Consider the following 21,106-nt stretch of genomic DNA (forward strand, 5'->3'; position numbering starts at 1 on the left):
GGTGGAAGGGGAGTGGAAGACATGAAGAGGGAAACATTTCAATCGACATGATGTACAGAGACTTATCAAAGCCAATCACTGAGCTGGCACAAGAAAGTGGGGAGGGAGGGGGGAACTAGAGGGCTCACAGAGTGCTGTGTGCAGGTATGCCTCTCTCACCTCGAACTTCATCAAGATGTATTATTAAAACGCACCAAAAATTCTACTGTGTGAATATACCACATTTTCTCTTACTTTTTAATTACATTCTTATTGGACTCTAGAGAAAAGTCATTAAAATAACATATTTTTTTTTCTGGATTGGATTTTATTTTATTTTATTTTTTATTTTTTTTAATTTTATTTTATTGGTGCACTGTATTCATACATCATAGTGGGATACAAACTTTTGTAGACATACATGCACACATCGCCCAGTCAGCCCCCACCCGATCCCCACCCCATTCTCTCCCCATCCCTCCTTCCCATGCTTGGCTTAGTGGTTGACATCTAGTATTATAGCAATTTATCAAAAATTAAAAATGATAATCTCACATAACAGTTTCATTTGTCTGATACCAAGCGTTTGATGATTTAAAGATAACATTTCAATATTTCTTTTTGCTTTCTTTCTTACCAGAGCATATTTTTTTCTGTTTTTTTAGGTGAAACTATCATATATTTATATATTTATTTTTCAGAAAAAAAATCTATCCTAATATGGAATATGAATTCTAGATACCCAAAACGATCTTGAAAAAGAACAAAGCTAGCAGATATATATTTTCTGATTTCAAACCATATAAAGCTACAATAATTGAAACAGTGTAGTACTGTTCTAAAGGCAGATATATAGACCATTGGAGTTGAATACAAGCCTAGAGCTAACTTCTTCCCTATATTGTCAAGTTATTTTTGACAAGGTTTCCACGAAGATTTGGTGGTGGAAATAATAATCTTTTAACTAAATATTGTTGAAAAATAATAATTACATGGAAAAGAATAAAATTGGACCCTTACCTAATCCCACATACAAGTATTAACTCAAAATAGATAAAAGACCTAAATATAAATCTTAAGACTATAAACTTTTAGGAGAAAATCTGGGTCATAAAACCTCACAACATTGAAATTGGCAGTGATTTCTTGGATATGATTTCAATGGCACAGGCAACAGAAGAATATACAAACTCCCTAAAAAATAAAAGAAAATATTGTATATCCAAAGACAATGTAAACAGAGTTAAAAGTTACTAATAGAATTGGATAAAATATTTCCAAATGCTATATCTGAAGGTATATTAATATTCCAACTAGAAATCCTAAAAATTAACAACAATAAAGGCAAACAATACAATTTAGAGATAGGTAAAAGACTAACATAAATAATGAATCTCCACAGATAACCAATCTTAGTTGTCTGTTGGATGGAAACTCTTGTTTCTCTGGTTCTGGTGAGTGTTACCTATTTCTTCTTTGTAGTTAATCTCTTTGAGTATTTTCTCTAGCGCTGGTTTTGAAGACATAAATTCCTTCAGTTTCTGTTTGTCATGGAAGCTTCTTATTTCTCCATCTAATTTGATAGAAAGTTTTGCTGGGTAGGAAATTTTTGGCTGGAAGTTGTTTTCTTTCAGAGTTTGGAATATGTTACTCCAAGCCCTTCTGGCTCTCATGACTTGGTTTGGGAAGTCTGGAGTGATTCTAATTGGTTTGCCTCTGAATGTCACTTGGCCCTTTGTTTTTGTTGCCTTTAAGATTCTCTGCTTGGCTTCCACATTGGTCATTTTGACAATTATATGGCGTGGGGATCCTCTTCTCGGATCTTGTCTAAAGGGAGTTCTATAAGTTTCCTGGATCTGTGTATCAACCTCTTGCTCTATATTTGGAAAATTTTCTGCTATTACTTCCTTGAAGAGATTGTTGATCCCTTTGGTATCACTTTCTTTTCCCTCCTCTATTCCAATTATTCTTAGGTTAGCTCTCTTAAGATGGGTCCATATTTCTTCAATGTCAGATTCCTGCTGTTGGATATCTTTTTCTAGATTAGAAACTATGCATTTATTTTTGGATTGCTCATCTTCTAAGAGCGAGATTCTGTTCTCCATGTGGTCTAATCGGTTGTTTGTGCTTTGAATTGAGGCCTTTACTTCATTAATTGCATCCTTTATCTCTTTTTGGCTCTCTCTGAGTTCTTTTCGAAGCACCTCTATTATTTCTACAGTTATTTTCCTGATTTGATCTTCTAGAAATCTCTGATTTTCTGTTTTATCAGGTTCTGATGTTGTGGGGTTGTGCACATTCATTACTCCAGTGTTATTCCTCTTTCCCATGATTTCGGAGGTTTGTGCCTTCTCTGGGTTCTTCCCTTGGGTCACTATGGCTTCACTTAAGGTGCTCTGGATCTCGAGTCTGTATTATCTCAGACCCCACTACTCCTTTACTGGGTTGTATCACAGAGTCTCCAACCCAGGGAGTCGATAGAGGCTGCTTTAAACTATGGGGGGGTGCCAGGTTGCATGCTCTCCTATGGTGTGATATCTCTGCCACCACCACTCCCTCACTGGGTCAAGTCCCAGGAGGCCCAATACTGGGATTTCTCCTCTGTGGCCCGTAATTTGACTCACTGTTCTTGAGTACGTAGATGTAGCTGTACTGGACTCGGTGAATTCACTGCTGCTGCCGCCGCCGGTGGCAATATGGCGCCTCTGCCACGCCCTCGGCCATGAGGCTGGCGTATTTTTTCTTCTCTGGTTTTGATTTCCACTCTGAATCCCTGCAGCGTGTGCTGAGCTCAGCCACTGAGAGCTTTAAATGCTGTCTGTGCCGAAAGATCCCGCCTGGCTGTTCCGCATCGGCTCACCTCGGCTTGCTGTAGCCGTCCGTTGAGTTCGCCGCTGCCGCCAGCAGTATGGCGCTGCTGCCGCGTCCTCGGGCGCGTGTGTCTCCTCTGTGGCCCTGAGCTCTGTTCTCAGTCCGCTTTCTCTCTGGAGCCTGGTGGTTTTTTTGTTTTTCTGGTGATGGTGTTTTCTGGCTATGAAAGGCGCTCTTTTTGTGGTAATGGAGATTGGTTGTTAGCGGGACTCTTAAGCCCCGCTTTTCTCGGTCGCCATCTTCCCGGAAGTCTCAAAAATAACATATTTTAAAAGCTCATATTTTACACCCAGGGAAATATAAATACATTCATATATAGCAATATCAATTATTAAATACTATTAATCCCCTAAAATTTATAATTCTTACAAACACTGTTTTGTATTATTAATATTAATAAATGCACATATTTGCGATTGAATTATTTTCATAGGGATCTTTTTCACTGCTTAGCTTTCACTACTCTGAGAAGCACTTGTTTTCCCTTTTTTTGTGGTACTGGAGGTAGAACCTAGGGGCTTTCTGCCTCTGGGATATACTCCCAGACCTATTTTATAATTTATTTGGAAACTGGGTCTCACTAAGTATCTGAGGCTGGCTTCGAACCTGCATGATCCTCCTTTCTCAGCCTCCCATGTACTGGGATTACAAGCGTGTGCCACCATGCCTGGCTTGTTCTCCCTTTCAGAAACCTTAAAGAGCTGTTGCCATGTGATAACAAGGAAACATTAGGGGCAATATATTTAAGTAATATCTGTATTTGTTGCTACATATTGCTTATTATTGCTGATCAAAGCAACACTACCATTTATTGAACATTCACTATGAGTGTAAAGTTTATTTACTCCTTATGATAACCCTATGTGGTAGGCAGAAGTAAAATCCAAGATATTTTAAAATCTGAAAGGTGTGGGTTCTGGCTCATTGGAATGGAAATATGCTATAGCATATTGTTTAATAAAAATTTGTGAGAAAAGTTAAACTATAAATTATATATACACAAATATATATCATATAAATGTAATATATAAAATATACTAAATCATAATGTGAGAAAATATCAATATATAGTGTTATATATCATAAAATAGATAATTTCATACAATGATTGGACTCTAAGTTTTGCGAGATTCTTTACTTCTTAATATTCCTGATGATATAGTCTTTCAACTTTGACTCCACATTGGTTTATTAGGCATGAGAGTCCTAACTCGGATTCCTCAGTCAGGAGAGAAGCCCACAGCTCATGCCTAGCATGATACTAGCTAATAGGTGCTAGATATTTGTAAGTGCATACATTTGTAAATTTATAAATATTTGATTCAAGTACATATGCTTGAAGATTTGGGATAAGCACTGAAGACAGAGTTAATCTTTTGGGGAACAGGGAATGTAGAAATTCTTGAGTGAGCAAAGTCTATACCTACATATTTCCTTTCCCTTTTGATAATTTTTTGTTAGAGTGAAACAGCAGTAATAATACATTCCAGTTTCCTTTGTTATCTTTTTTTATATGTGTATGGTATTGGAGATTGCACCCAGGGGCATTCTGCCTCTAAGATGCACCCCCAGTCCTATGTTAATTATTTATTTTTATTTTGAAACAGGCTCTCACTAAGTTGCAGAGGGCCTCACTAAGTTGCTAAGGCAGGCCAAGAACCTGCATTCCTCCTGTCTCAGCCTTTCAAGTACAGGCATGAACCACCACACCGGGGTCTCCTTTGATGTTTTTACTGGGGAGTCAGTCAGCAGAGTTTTGTGGACTCTGTATCATTACTGCCTGAGTAATAATACTACTTAATAACTTTGAAATCCCAGAAACTGTCTCATTCTCTTGGCATCTGTTTCTTTATCCATAAGACTGCAATACTAAGAGTATCTGCCGCAGTGTTGTCCTGAGAGTAAACTGTATTAAGCGAGTTAGTATTTGCAAAGTACTCGAATCAGAGCTTAGGCTCACAGTGAGTGCTCCAAAAATGTTGATTATTTCTCAAAATCAAAGCATGCTGATGACAAAATAAAGTTTACTTATGGAAACAGAGAATGCTGAAGCTTTTCAAAGTGTACAATACTTCATGAGAACCATTACTACAAATCTGGTAAATGATTGGGAGGAATGGACTACATTCATTTACTGGTCCCTAGCCTGTTAGAAGATCAAGAGAGTGTGGCCAGAGGGTAGTTTACTGTGCTCCTTATGGTCAAGGCTGCATCCCATCACTGAGTTCGTGAGGAGAATAAAACATTGGCTTTGCTTAGTGAGGTGACTAAATGAGTTGTTGCTGCAGAATCATCAGCTTTAATTAATCTTAGCTGATTTTCATTAATTGTAATGAGCTCTTTTCACTGAACTGTTGCCAGAGACCGAACTATGTGTAGTAATTGCTTTGAACAATTAGTTCAAAGCAGCTAGTCCCTGCTGCAGTGGATCAGTATTTGGATATTCTTACCATAGACAATGCACCATCATTGCAGCCACTGGGACCATGATGGGCAGCTGTGCCACCATGAGGCGTGCCTCTGCTTCACTTAACACCCTTTACAAAAGTCCTTTAGTAATTCTACCTGTGTTCATTGCTTTGCATGCATCACACACTTTACTCTTTTCAACAGTATTATTAGATAGGCTTTATTTTTATTGGTAGATGAGAAAATCTGAGGTAAAACAGTGGAATTATTTTTGAAACCCAGTTCTTTATAGTTTTCTACTCAGAATCTCCTTCCCGGCACCCTGACTTTTGCATAGTGAAACAGATTTTGGACTTTTGACCTCTAGAACTATAAAAGAAGATTTTTATTTTTAAGCCACTACATTTGTGGTAATTTGTTAATCATGAAAAACGAAACAGTTCATAGAGAATTTGTTTTAGATGAGATGATGGAGGTCAATAATAATTACAACCAACCAACTAACCAGCTAACCAGACAACCAACCAACTAACCAACCAACCAACCAAACAAACAACCAAGCAACAATATCATGTTAGAAGGTAACAATTGCTATGCAATACAAGGGAAAGCAGTGCAGGGTAAGGGGGATAGAGGATGCCTGGTCCATTCCAGGGTATTAGAGGGGAATGTGGGCCACAGTTTACCTTATATCTAGAAGAGGCAGTATAAATCTCATCGAGAAGGTGAGATTTGAGAAAAGATAGAGTTGGTAAAAGAATTAGCCAAGTAGATATCTATGAGGACACTATTCCAGGTGGAGAGAGAGGAACAGCATAAATGTCCTAAAGCAGGAGTCTGTCTGTCTGGTATGTTTAAGAAAAAGACCCAGGTGACTACAGCAAAAATTAGACAAATATTCTAGAGGTAACCGCAGGCTGATCATGTAGGCCCTTGCAGGCCATTGTAAAGCCTACTGTTAAGAAGAAAGGATGATTTTAAAGTAATAATAGAAGGTATTTTCTAGATAATAATGGATATTGGGCCATTCACTAAAAAGGCTGTCAGTTGAAAGAAAACAACATCATTGACTAAACTAGAGGATAACTGTATACAGACACATCTTCTATATTAGTTTTAAAACAGTATGTGATTTGGAAAAATAAAAACCATACAATTTTCTATGTGTATAAACTGAAAGATTTCTATAGCTCTTTTTTGGGGGGTTGGTACTGGGGATTGAATCTAGGGATGCTTCTCTGAGTTTTCCCCATCCTATTTTATTTTTTATTTTCAAAAAGGTCTCACTAAATTGCTGAGGCTAGTCTAGAACCTGCAGTTCTCCTGGTTCAGCCTCCCAAGTACTGGGATTATAGGTACCTGAGTTACAGCTTTTTTTTTTTTTATAAGAAAACAAGTTTTTGGTTTTTAAAAATTTTTATTTTTAATTGACATGAAAAATTGTACATATTTATGGAGTGTGGTATGATATTTCAATATGTGTATACAATGTATACCGACCAAACCATTTCCATTTTTTTTTCTGTTGGTACTGGAATTGAACCTAAGTGTGTTTTACTTTTGAGCTATACCCCCAGCCCTTTTTATGTTTTATTTTTTGAAACAGAATCTCACTAAGTTGTTGAGTGTCTAAGTTGCTGAGGCTGGCCTCAAGCCTGCAATCTTCCTTTCTCAGCTTCCCAAGTACTGGGATTATAAGTGTGTGCCATTATGCCTTGTTTGATTAAATAATTTATATCATCTCAAATATTTATCATTTCTTTGCATTTGGACCATTCAAAAATATTCTGTTTCAAAGTATATATTAAATTGTTAACTGTAGTCATCCTGTTGCGTGGTAAACTACACTGTAACTTATTCCTTCTAGCTAGCTGTATTTTGGAGAACAGACTAATAATAATTTTCTATAGGCATTGATTGTAAATATATAAGAACTCTATTGGAAGCTAAATAAAGTTCATCTGATATTACTTTCCTATTTTATAATATTTGATTTGTTAAGCTCAAACTTTTATAATTTTTATAAAACTTTCCTTTATTTAGTCTAGAGTTTGGACTACGTGGTGCTGTTTGTCTATCTCCAGACTTAATGTATTTTAAACTGTGACAGATTCTCTGTGTGAGGCAGAGATATCAGAAAATCGTGACTAAATCGCAGTTGGCTGGGTCCACTGAGGCCTTCACAGCAGCAGGGGCTGGCACCATCGCTTGGAGCAGACAGCCCAAAAGTGGAAGGCACAGTCGCACAGTGATGCCAGTGTGGTCCTGGCCCTGTGGTTCATTTCCTGTTCCAAGTACCTTCAGCCTTTTAACAGCAGCAAGGTTTACCCAATATGTTTTCCATTCCGCATCTTGGGATGTGGTTAGATTCTAAAATCACCTGCAGATGTGGTATAATTTTAAGTTCGACTTTGCTTTCTTCTCCCATGTTATATTTGGATTATGTTTACTGTGCCGGTACTATCAAAGATCTCTCTCTTAAATTTTGGCTACATAATATGTGGCAAATTCCAGAAACAGTCTAGAAGGTTTGCATTCAGGAATTTCTTCAAGCCAAACAAATAAATAACTGTTGAATACATACATAAAATTGGAAGGGTCTAGTCTTGCCTTCCCCAGCTACTCTTCACTTTTGGTTTTTGCAGAAACACAGGTTTGTTCTGATATCAGATTGTATTGGATAAGTGCCCTAGACCATGTCAGCTGAGGAAACTGGAGCAGACCTTGTGGATGGGGACCTGGGATAGATTCTATGCACCTGAATGTCTGGTAAGCTGTTTTCCACTAGTCCTACTATATTTATCCCATTTGAACACATGGGCTTCTCTCTTGGTATCTTATTTATTGTGTGAGTGGGGCTCTGTATGGAATGCTATTTCATTTGGCGGGTGTCCTGGCCGCCAGCCAGGATGAATTTAATTTAGCAGGTCAAGGAGAAGCTGGGGGGTCTTATTAGAGTATTCTGGAGAAACATAGCCAATAGCACACGCGTGCACGCGCACACACACACACACACACACAAGATTTATTTTTCAATTTTTATTCATTAGTTAATTGTATTGAGACATAGTATTTACGCATTTTTATGGGGTATAGTACTACAGTCCGGTACATGTACACAACATATAACAATCAAAGTAGGGTAATAAACACTTCCACCTCCTCAAATATTAAACATCTGTTTTGTAAACTTTTATACGATCCTTGTTATTTTGAAATATATCATATATTATTGTAACTAATACTTACCCTACTGTGCTATAGAAAAACAACGAATTCCCTCATTCTGTGTTTCGGTGCCACTTCACTAACTTGTTTCTGTCTCCCTGCTTTTCCCAGACTCTAGTGACATTATTTCACTTTGTTTTTCTATGACACTATTTAGTTTCCACATGAGTGAGGACATGGTGTATTTATCTTTCTGTGTCTGATTTGTTATACTTAAGATAAATTAGCATTATTTACAGGAATGGAGGTCAAGACAATGTGCATATTTTAACATAAAGTTTTACCCTCATTTAATTGTGTTAAAATAATCTACTGTGGCAGATATGCAGAAGGTATTAGATGTATAAGAGGGGCACTCTGGAAATGGAGACATTTCTGTCTAAGGATTATTGAGAGTAAAGATTGAGCTATATGAAAGAACAAATTTACAGATTTGTGAAAAAACATTCCATTTGTCAGACACATCATTTGGTTAGCAGTTGTGTCATCTCTGGTTCCTAATGACTGACCCTGGCTGACATTTTCCCAAGACGTGTCTTTTTATTGTCAGAGAAATCACACTCAGTAGAGGTGTTTTTTCTTTTTTAACATTTTAAAAACTCATCATGATATAGCGCTTTTGATTTTTAATTTTAATTTCTGAGAATTTACAATAGAAGAAACAATGCCATCATGTTAGAATAAGATTTCGCTGGCTTTTAGAAAATAAGGTGTGAGGCCTCAGCTATGTCTGAACACAAAGCATTTGAGGCATGTAATTAATTGCAAATTCAAACTGAAAATTACTTTTACCTCATTTATTTTTCTGCCTCATGCTTTAGATAATTTGAGAGTAACTTTCTTTGGTCTGTATTGATTCCGTGCCTGTGGCAGTACTGGGAGGGGGCAGAACCTTTAGGAGGTGGAACCTAATGGAAGAAAGTTAGGCCTCTGGGGGTGTGCCCTTGAAGCGGGTATTGGACCCTGGCCCTGGCCCTTCCTGTCATCCTCGTCTCCTGGCTGCCAAGAGATGAGTGGTTTTCTTGGGCACACTATGTTAGTCAGCTTGCTTTTACTATGGCAAAATAGCTGCAATAATCAGCTTCTGAGGAGGAAAGATTTTATTATCAGTTGTTTCAAGCATTTTGTCTGTTACTCTTGGGCCTGTGGCAAGGTAGAACATACTTGTGGGGGGCCCATGGTGGAGCAAAGAGAAAAAGAGGAAGTGGCTGGGGGCGTCCAATGTCCCCTCCAAGACTATGCCCCCAATGACCTAATTTCCTTCCACTAGGCCCTACTTCCTACTTCCTGGTGACCAAGTGCTTAATGCATGAGCTTTGGGGAACATTCTAGATATAAACTATAGCACACACATATCTACCATGATGTTCTTTTGTTTTTTAATTTTAATTTCTATTAGTGAAGTTCAGAGTGATAGAGACATACATGCGTACAGCGCTTGGTGCCTACCACGATGCTCTGCCTTGTCACAGGCCCCAGAGCAGCTGAGCTGACTGAACATGGACTGAAACCTATGAAACCGTGAGTCAAACCTTTCTCCATATAAATTATCTCAGGTATTTTGTCACAGCAATGGAAAGCTAACACAGTCTATAATTTTAATTCTCTGCTTCATATTGTTTAGAGAGATATAGTTATTGCGACAAGAAAAAAACACAAATATGAATAGCTATTTAACACACACTAATAAGCAGCAACAAAATAATTATCCTAAGTTTTATGGAAGACCAAAATATAAAGGGCACAGCATCTATCTATCTATCTATCTATCTATCTTCTTATATATATATTAGCAAATAGGAAGAAGATTAGGAGAGATTGCTATGAGTTTATTCACTCATTGACCAAATATTTATTGACTACATGTTTTAGCACAGACACTATGATATGTAGATATTTAAAACTCACTTACCATATTCAGTGTGTAAAAGATGAGAGAGAATTGCAGAAAGCAGGGGAAAGCACTATTGCAAATACTAAAATACAAAGCTGTTTTCTTTCTTTTTGTGATCTCCCCCTTGACAACTCATGATGTTTTTAATTTGCTCTTTACTTATGTTCCAAGTAAATGAAATTAAAGTGTTAAATTATTCTCATGGATTTTGTTGTTCATCTTTAAGTTGTGCAATGCCAGTATGAATGCAAATAGAACATTTCATTTGGTTGTGGAATCACCAGTATTGCACAATTTGTATTTTGAGGCCTGTGCTCAGAGAGTGCCTCTGACTGGTTAGAAGAGAAAGACTCAAGACAGAATCAGGAATGTCAGAAGGAAGAATAAGGGAGTCTGGGTAGGCTTGGAGCTACTGAGGGAGGTCAGGAAGCATAAGTGTACTCCTGGGCGGGGCCGACCCTCGCAGATGGCCAAGGCTCCCACTCAGTGATTTGGGTACTTTTATGCTTGGTTGCTCTTCCTGCCATTGAAAGGACCTATGTGCTGCATCCAGGCAGGGTCCCAGGGTAGAGAAATTGAGCTAGGTGTCTCCCAAGTCCATGAGTTCAACACCCCAGCCTGCACTAGATGGGTGACTTCTAAAGTTTTTCAAGCCTCTAGGTTGGTACCCAGATGAGGGTAAATGAGAAGCTCCATCTCCGTGTCTTATCTGGAGTGGCAACTGCTTTGCTCTGCCTTGAGATACAACTGGTGTGTATTTCCTAGGCCCATTCCTATTCAAGCTCGAGACCAAGCCTCTTTCCTGGTGAAGGGGCAGCAGGCCCTAGGGTGGGAGTGGGTGCAGAAGGGGTGGCTGAGACCTGTTCCAGGAGGGCCCTTCCCAGGGAGGCAGTGTTGGGCAAGGGCTGGAGATTCCAAGCCCCTGGCACATGTTCTATTGTCTGTTGGACTTCACTTACAAAACAAATGAAGCAAGAGAATGTTTTAAGCCCTTTTATTGGTGCATTATAGTCTCACATCATACTGTAGTTCACAGTGATAGTGACATCCATGAACATAAGACTTGGCAGGCTTTCTTCCCCTTCCCCCTTCCTCTTTTACGGCATTGAGACTGGCATTGGTATTCTCATATATGTACATAATCATAATGTCAGTGGAAGCATTTCCCTCATTGATCCTTACTCTTCCCCTCCCCTTCCCCTCGACCACCTCCCTTGCTTCAGTGGGGTTTCTCCTCTGTTATCTAAAGTCCTTCTTATACCCCAATTACTTCTTAGCTTCCACATTTGATAGAAAACATGATCCTTCACTTTATGTGATTGAGTAATCTCAGTTAACATAAGCTTCTCCAGGTACATCCATTTTCCTGCAAAAGACGTAATTTTGTTCGTCTTTATTGCTCAGTAGACTTCTAGTGAGTGTATATTCCATAATTTTGTGATCCATTCATCTGTTGATAGACATGGAGGTTGGTTCCATAATTTGGGTATTGTGAATTGTGCTGCTATGAAAATGGGCATGTATATATTACCGTAGTTATTTGATTTCATTCACTTTGAGAAGATAATCAGGAGTGGTGTACCCAGATCATATGGTGGATCCATTCCCAATTTCTTGAGGAATCTCCACACTGATCTCCATAGCATCTGAACTGGTTTTTCAGTGCCACCAACAGTGTAGAAGAGTTCCTACTTCCCCACATCCTCATCAGAATTTATTGATTTTTTTGTTGTGTTGATAATTGCCATTCTGATTTGGGTTGGTGGCATCTCAGTGTAGTTTTGACTTGCATCCCCCTGATTGCTAATCATGTTGGACAGTTTCCCCCCCCCATGTATTTATTGGCCATTTGTATCTCCTTTTTTGTTAGGTGTCTATTTAGTTCGATTACCCATTTCTTGACTGTATTTTTTTTAGCATAAACTGTTTTAAGTTCTTTGTAATTCTAAATATTAGTCCTACATCTGAAGGGTAGTTGGAGATCTTCTTCCATTCTGTAGGCTTTCTTTTTAGACCCTTGCTGATTTTCTTAGATGAGCGGAAACCTTTTTATGCCATCCTATTTATTTATTATTGTTTTTATTTCCTGGGCTTTTAGAGTCTTGTTGAGGTAGAAACAGTAGACTTATTAAGAATATCAAGATGGTGACTGTGGAACATCAGCCCTGAGTGTGGAGTCCCTGGATCTCCAGGCCCTGAGGGAATGTGGTGATTGAATATCTGAGAAGTGGATTCTGCTGTCAGGTCCAGATTTTTGTTATAATTGTTCCCAAGGCTACAATGGCTCCCTCTTCCAGGGAAAATTGTTACTGTGCTGAGTTAGAGCATTGTGGCCCTATCATTTTTTCTTTACTTAAATTATAGTTGGAGACTAAGTTTTCATGGTTTTTAAAGAGGTGATTTTCTTTTTTTTTACTATTCCTGGGGTAGTAGCACCATCCTTCATGGTGGTCTCAGATTTGCTTTGGACTTAGATACTGGTATTTTGATACCTCACTAAAGTGAGATTCACATGAAATAGTGACTGCATGCCTGCAAGGAACTAAGATGACCCCTCTGATAATCATTTAGCTACAAAAGGACATGCCATGACAGCTACTGACCCTTGCACAACCCTCTGTGTGCAGATACAGTGTGCGGGAGAGTCTTGGCTGGTTCTTATCTCCAGGAAGGCAGCATGAGCCGAGGTCAGAGGCTTGGGAGATAAACAGACCTGGGATTGAGTTCCTTGTCTAAGATGATGAGACTTAACCCCTTGACCTTTCTGTGCCTCAGTTGCCTTAAGTGTGAACTGGGATTCAAGGTTTTGCCCTTTTTTTTTATTATGTTCCTGTGAGAGTTAATTGAATAAGACATGCAAAGAATTTAGCACTGCACACAGTCCATATTCCATAGATGTGAGCTTTGGTCTTTTAACATATTAGCATAAAGAAGAAAAGTGAAAGAGGCAAAGAATGTTTCTACAGCGTCTCTAGACATTTTTGGCAGGTCACATCTGGTCTATTCCTTTCTATGTTACACATACTTATTTTCAATTTTGTCAAACACTCTATGTCCTATGTCCCATTTTATCTGGGCCATTAAAACTAAAGCTAACTGGGAAAATTGTATTTGTTGCTTCATTGGATCTAGGTAAGAAGGTCAAATATTGAAGTCAGATAAGTTAGGGAGATAAAGATCCAAAAGAGAAAAGCGGAGCCAGGGTAGGGGTTAAGGTGGAATTGAAAGTATGAACCAGGGAATGTTAACAAGAATGAGGAAAAGCGGGGCTACATCATTGTGCATCTCCAGTATCCCTGGTGTAATGCTTTGCTTACCTTAGAAGTTCAATAAGCTTGTGGAGTTAATGGTGAGTGGTGAGTAGCAGTAGGCACTCAGGGCTCTGGAGAAAGTAACCAGGATCAGAGTGTCAGATGAAGGGGCAGCAGGAATATGTAAGAGGTTTAAGAGGTTCTGCACGGCTCTCTAGGTCTCCTCGATGAAGCAGAATGAGCTAAGTGCTTCACAGTTTGGGCTGTGTCTTACTTTAACACAGCTATGTGATCTTAGGCAAATCTATTATGCTCTCTGAACTTCAGTCTCCTCATCGCTTCTCTGTATAATGAAAATAAAAATAACTACTCAGTGCCATTCATGTGTGCATTAAAAGAGCCTGGTACAGGATAGGAGGCTGGTAAATGTGTCCTTTTTATTCTGCCATTTCCCAACCTTTCCTTCCACTTCTCAGACTTTCTACTTGGCTTCTTTCATGAAGAGTTAAGCAGAAAGTGCCATGGTTGGTCTGGGATATTGTGAAAGAATGTTGATGTATTATTGCAAAACCTTCTGCACTGAGAGAAAAACAACCCAGACATCTGTCCTTCGGGTGGTAGAGTTAGTAGCAACAACCTTGTACCTAAAAGACAACACTTATGTTTTATTAAACCCAGAGGCAGCATGAAGACTTGGTAAGAGGGTAGTTTTGTGGCCAGACAGACTTGATTTTGTCACGTGTTTGCCATTCTAACCAGCTAAGGTACTTTATGTTTGAGGTTCCACACTTGTAAAATATCTACTTTATTTGCTCGTTCATTTATTCCTGAGCACAAACCATAGTATGCAAAGGTGCTGGACACCCAACAATGAGAGCAGACTTGTGTTTGCATGGGGTAGAGAAAGCACACTAACTTTGGGATGCTGAGCCCTGAAGACTGACCAGGAGTCAGTTAATGCCTAAGGGTTGGAGGGAAATTGTTTAAGATAAAGGGAATCCTGCAGTTGAAAGCATGCAGGGTTCAGGGCCTGAGGCTGTCAGCCGATGAGGAATGAGAGGTAAGCCTTGGGGTGAAGTAGCTGGATAGACCAGGAAGGTCTCTGAAAGAAGCCCCAGCAAAAAGTTCCGAGTTTATGTTAAGGAAGAAGGGAGAGATCCCCAAAAAGTACTTCCAAGGTCAAAGGGAACCTACTGAACAGACTCTCCTTTCTAAAAGATTCATGATGTACATTAGTATCTGCTAATTTTTTATAGTAAAGAATTCTAACAGTTTCCATAAATATAGATTATATAATATTAAAAATGAAGCCTCAAAAAACCTGGTTGGGGAAAAGGATGAGAAATGAAAAGTCATTTTAGAGTTGTATTGGAGGCTGATATAACCATGTTTGCATTTTATAAAGATCCCATATTATCTTCCATGTATGGAGCTCTTCAAGTATTTAAGTATTCTCACAAGTCTAAGAGGTGATTAGTCTTATTTCTTTCATTGTTAAAATGAGAAAACCAAGGCATAAAGGCATTTGGTAATTTCCTAAAGTTACAGAACTAGTTATTGAGTGGAAGAACTTGAATATGAACTTGGTTGGTCTGCTTCAATGCCTATATTCAACAGGCCAAGCTGACTATATGGCAGCAATAGAACCAAGTAGGACAGGGGATGATCAGGAGGGCGTTGCCACTGGGGTTCAGGTGAGGGATAATGTCCACTTGGATTTCATACACTTGTTTAGAAGATTAAATTTTATAGCATTAAGGCATGGGGTATAGTTTCTATTGCTTGGTAAATAGTAAGTGATGGTTCTCCAATGCATATATGAACATTTGCTACAGAAGAGGTAAGTATTCTAGATTAGTGGGGAAGGCAGGATTTTTAAGTCTGCTAAGGTGGAGATAATGAAGTATCACAGATGGGTGTATTCAACAAAAGAAATGTCTGGTCTCACAGTCTGCACTCTGGAAATCTGAAATTAAGGTGTGGGCACTTGGGTTGTTTCTGAGGGCTGGGAGAGAAGCAGCTGTTTCTGGCCTCTTCATGGTTTGTAGATGGCCATATTCTTGTCCGCATTTTGTTTTACATGTAGGCTTTTTTTTTTTTTTGTCTTCAAATTTCTTCTTTCTGTCAGGACCCTAGTTATTTTGGAATAGGATCCACATAACAGCCTCATTTTAACTTGATTACCTTTGTAAAGATCCTGTCTTCAAATAAAGTTACATTCTGATGTACTGGGCATTACTTCTTCGACATGAATTTTTGGAAACAAATTCCAAACAATAATAGAGGCATTATTTTTAAAAGATTATTCACAAAAATTGGTTATTCATATTGAGAAAAAAACTTGTCACATCATATTAAAAATCTCACACCATATTAAAAATCATCTCAAGGATTAAAACTTAAATGTAAATGGCAAATATTATAACATATTTAGAAAGTAAATGGTAGGGCATTTTTATAATCTAAAACTTGGAAAGACTCTCAAAATATAACATTATAAATGCTACAATACAATACAAAGTATAACATTATTTAGATTGATTGCATTAAATTAAGACCTGTTAAAATACAGTATAAAGAAAATAAAAAGGCAAATTGTGGTTTGGAAAAATATATTTGTAAAACAAAACTTATAGAAAATTTGGATCTAGGACACATAATCAATAATAAGAAACCCCCATAAAACTGTACAAAAGAGATGAGCAGACATTTCACAGAAGAAATATTGATGCAAAGGAAAATGTAATTTAAAGCAACAATGGATGTCATTTTACAACCATCTAGTTGGTAAAAATTAAATATCTAGATGATTGCAAACATTATCATCAGTGAGGACGAAGGGGAACTTAACTACACAGCTCGGAAGAGTGGATTAATAGAACAGTTTGATAAGATCTTTCAAAGTTGAGTATTTACATGCTTCATGACTCAGAAATTTCATTCTAGCTATATATCCTAGAGAAACTCATATACAAGGTAATGAGTATAAAACTATTCATAGGATAATATTTTCATCAAACTGGGAAAATAACCCCCATGGTTATTGACAGAATAATATTTTTAAAGGTTAGATATTAAAATATAGGGATATCATGGAACTTTACAAATGAATATACTGATACATGTATCAATGTGTTTGGGTTTTATAAATCTTACATGAATAAAGCAAGTTGCAGAAGGTTAAGTTACAATCCAAAAAAAGCCAAATAATATTTTGGCTTATCTGTGTCCTTTGATGATATGAGAACACAACAGAAAACCACAAGAGAATGATGATACACAAATTCAGGGTAGTGGTTCTCGAGGTGAGTGATACAGAGAAATGGAATGGAGGGAGAAACATAGAGACAGATAAAATACTGTCAGTATTGTAGCATAGTCCTTGTTATGGGTTGAATTATGTCTTTTCCAAAATATACATGTTGAAATTCTAACCCATAGTATCTCAAAATGTTTCATTATTTGAAATTAGGGTCCTTGCATTTGTGATGAGTTAAGATCAGGTCTCTAAGTGTTGAAGGCTGTGTGAAGATGGTGATACAGAGAATGGCAGGTGAAAGTGAAGGTAGACATTGGCCTCTCCTAAGGCTACCAGCAAGTCACCAGACACAGGCAAATGGACTTGAACAGAGTCTCTTCCTTCAGTGCTCAGAAGAAACCAACCCAGCTGATACCTTCATCTTGGACTTCTAGCTTCCAAACGTGTAATATAATAAATTTCTGCTGCTTATGCCATTCTATTTGTGATACAGCAGCCCTAGGAAATTAATAAAGTCTTTAATTGGGTAGTAGGTTCGTGGGCTTATTTTATTTGTATAATTCACTACTTGCAAATATGTGGCATATATTACTTTTTATGTATCAAATAGTTGTATACTAAAAATGAAAAGACAGAAAGTTGTTTTTATCATTATGAAACGGGGGCATGCTTCCATTATTAATCTTGATGGCAAATTCCAAGAAAGCTTTGGTAGACAGTTTTATTAAAACTACAAAAATCAATTTCCAGTATTCCCCTTGATTTTTATGAAGTTTTATTTTAACTTCAGGGTCGCTAGTTTCTTGTTTCTCTGACTTTAATCACAGTGTGCACATCTGAGCAAAGTGCCCGGCATTCAGTCCTGAAAGATGATTGCCAAGCGCACACTATTGTAAATTATGTCCTTGCAGACAGGTGATCATTTTTTTTGTCTTCATTGAACACAAATGTAGCTCTGGATAGCTAAAATCACACTGGGGTTTGGGCAGAGCAGGAACTTGTGTGCTTTGTCACACAGTAGCCTCCAAGAAACAGTACTGGCACAAAGCTAAGTTCTCAGAATGGACGTGCTGGAGTGTCCACTTCTCAGAAGCAGCAGTAAAACGGCTCCCTTCCTACTTCTTTTTGGTCTGTTAGTTTTCCTCATTTTCAGATTCACCAGTTCTCTAGGGCTATCTATGGGGACTAAGAATAAGGATCAGATTTGGGCAGCATGAGGCTAGATATAGCGTGTGTGTGTGTGTGTGTGTGTGTGTGTGTGTGTGTGTAGGGCACTAAGATTTGAATCCAGGGTATCTTACCTCTTAGGTATACCCCAGCTTTATTTTATTTTTTATTTTGAAACAGGATCTCACTAAGTTGCCAAGGGCCTGACAAGGTTCCTGAGGCTGGTCTCGAACATGTAACCCTCCTATTTCAGCCTCCTATGTATTTTATTTTTAAGGTGTGAATTGTATATTTTTCTTTACAAACTGGCAGCTTTCTCCACTAATAGTATTGCATTCTATCTTGAGGAAAAAAGTATAGATGTTTAGAATATTTTATTAATACTCAGGTGAAATAATCTTGGTTAGATGACAGATTCTGAAAGAGGAGTTTCAATAACAGATGCAAAGTAGATTTTAGCATGGTGTGGTGGTGCATACTTGTAATCCCCGCGCTTGGGAGGCGGAGACTGGAGGATCGTGCAGGTTTGAAGCCAGCCTTGCTGGCTTAAGAGACCCTGTTTCCAAATAAAAAATATAAAATAGGTCTAGGAGTGTAGCCCGGAGGTAGAAGGGTTTCCAGGAACCCCAGTACCACACACAAAAAAGTAGATTTTAAAATGTAATGTGATTTATGTAGTACTTTAAAAAAGAGAGTAATATTGTTTTGAATAGATTACATAGTTAATGTTATGAGTTGACACTGAATTAATGAGAACTTTCTTTTATTAGCTAGAGCAACTGATATTGGTAAGGTGCTCCAGAGAAAGCCAGTGCGTTTCAAGACGCAGAACTGTAATACTAGAAACACTCTCGGTAGCATTTATTAATTCAAATAACATATGGTGAGGGTGGAGAGTTGAACAAGACCTCTGTAGGAAGTCGTTTTAGCAGGAGAGACATAAGAAAGACATTAATTGCAATGGAATGTAATTAAGTGTTATTAATCATTAAAGGAAAGAACAGAACTCTGTGTCACACATTTTTAGTGTGGCTTATTTCATCATTGTTCTTTGAGTACTGGCCATCCAGGTATAATATTTATCTTTACTAACCAAATATATGATTAATCAAAACATTTGACTCTCTGGCCATACCTGTATAACAGTTTATTTTGCAAGTTATGATAATATCAATTAAAAAATCTCACCACCATGGGGGAAAACCATATTCATTCTTTTCTACAGTTAATGGCTAATTTATTTTATCTCACATTTGTGCTTTATGAACCTTTCCAGTTTCCAGGAATTCAGAGGTTCCTTCTGACTCTAGAATGGAGAAATGGAGTTTTTGTCCATTCAACACTGGTTTTTTATGTAGAGGGTGCCAACATTTTACTAAAGTCAAAAGAAAAAAGTTAGTAATAGATTTACATGAGAATTTAGCTCGAAAAAAATGGAACAACACCAATAAGTACGGATCAATGTGAGATTGGCAAAAACCAATTACGATTATAATTGGCTTGAATGATATTTTTAATGAAAAATAAATATCTCCTTATTTCATTTTAAACTCCTCCCCACAAATTTTTATCAGATGTTCATCTTTTGGGGTATTCTCTCATCAGTGAGTTTCACTTTTTTTTTTGTGGTACTGGGGATTGAACCTAGGGATAATCTACTTTTGAGCCACACCCTCAGTCCTATTTCATTTTTTAGTTTAAGCAGGGGCACACTAAGTTGCTGAGGCGGGCTTCGAACCTGCGATCCTCCTGTCTCAGCCTCCCACGTACTGGAATTACAAACCTGTGCCACTGCGCCCAGCTACCAGTGAGTTTTAATTAATCTCTAAAAGGTTACTAGTTTCTTATCTACGGGGTGCTCTTCAAAAATGTATCCCATCCATTTCCCCCCTCATTCCTTACACAACTGGCGAGAGCCCAGCACTCTGTGCAAGGGTGGACCCCCGTTCTGTGTCTCCATTTACAGCACGTGGCTGGAATACCCGTTCTTTATTCCGGGAGTAATAAAGTTCTCCCGCAAACACGAAGCCTCTTCCTACCTGCTTCCTTTACTCTTTAGGGGCTGGACTCAGAACGAGTTGTCTTTTAGCTACATCTAACAGCTCCAGACATGGTCCCTAGACTTTTCCTCAGCTCTCTGGTTTCCTAGCTGGAATCCTTAAAAATGGCCCCTTTCGCTTCAAAATGAGTTTCAAATAAAACTTTCCCGTAGCTGGTGTGGCTGCGGACAGGGCAGCCGGCTGCTGATGGGGTGGCCGCTGCATCCCGGTGCGCGCCTCGCCCCGGGCCCTTTCCGGGCTGGTGAGAAAGGGGCGGAGAGGAGAGGAAGGGGCGGAGGTCGCCGCGCTCCCCATCCATCCAGGCTGTCAGCGCCGCCGGGTGCCTTGGGATTGGAAGGGCCGCGCGGCCAGCAGGTTGGGCTTTAGGGATCCAGCGCGGAGGGGCGGGTGTAGCAGCCGAGGGACCGCGGCTCTCCGTGGGACCAGCGGGGCGGCTGCGCGGGGCTGGACGCGCCATGGAGCACCCAGAGGCGCGCTCAGCGGCTCCGCCGACAGCCCAGCCAGCGGCCGGGGACCACCAGGTAACCACCTCTCCAGTGTCTGGCGCCCCACGGGTGAGCCTCGGGATGGTCAGCCCCATCCAGGTTTAACCAACCCGTCCCCGGAGATGCCCTTGAGGGCATCTTAGGGTTGCGGTCTGGCAACAAGTTTGGACCAGATTCCCTAGGCTGCTGAGACCCGGTGGAGAGAGAAAGGTACTCCCTCGGGTACTGATTGGTCCCGATTGTGAGCTTGGGAGGATAGGGATAGGCGAAGGGGGGTCTCGAAGGAGGCAAAGGGAGAGGTTATTTCTCTCCCCCTGCCTGGAACCGGGTAAAGACCAGGCTGGAGCAAGCTTTTGGCGCCCCCCAGGGTGGGAAGAAAAACAACCTTGTGGTGTCTGAGTAACTGCAGAAAGTTTCAGCAAGTTAATAGGTTTGGGGAAGAAGTTACCAAAAGAGGACTGGAGGCTGCGGGGTTAGTAACCGGCTAAAGTCAAAATTGTAAG

This window comes from Muscardinus avellanarius, assembly GCF_963383645.1.
Source record: "Muscardinus avellanarius genome assembly, chromosome: 3".
NCBI lineage: Eukaryota > Metazoa > Chordata > Mammalia > Rodentia > Gliridae > Muscardinus > Muscardinus avellanarius.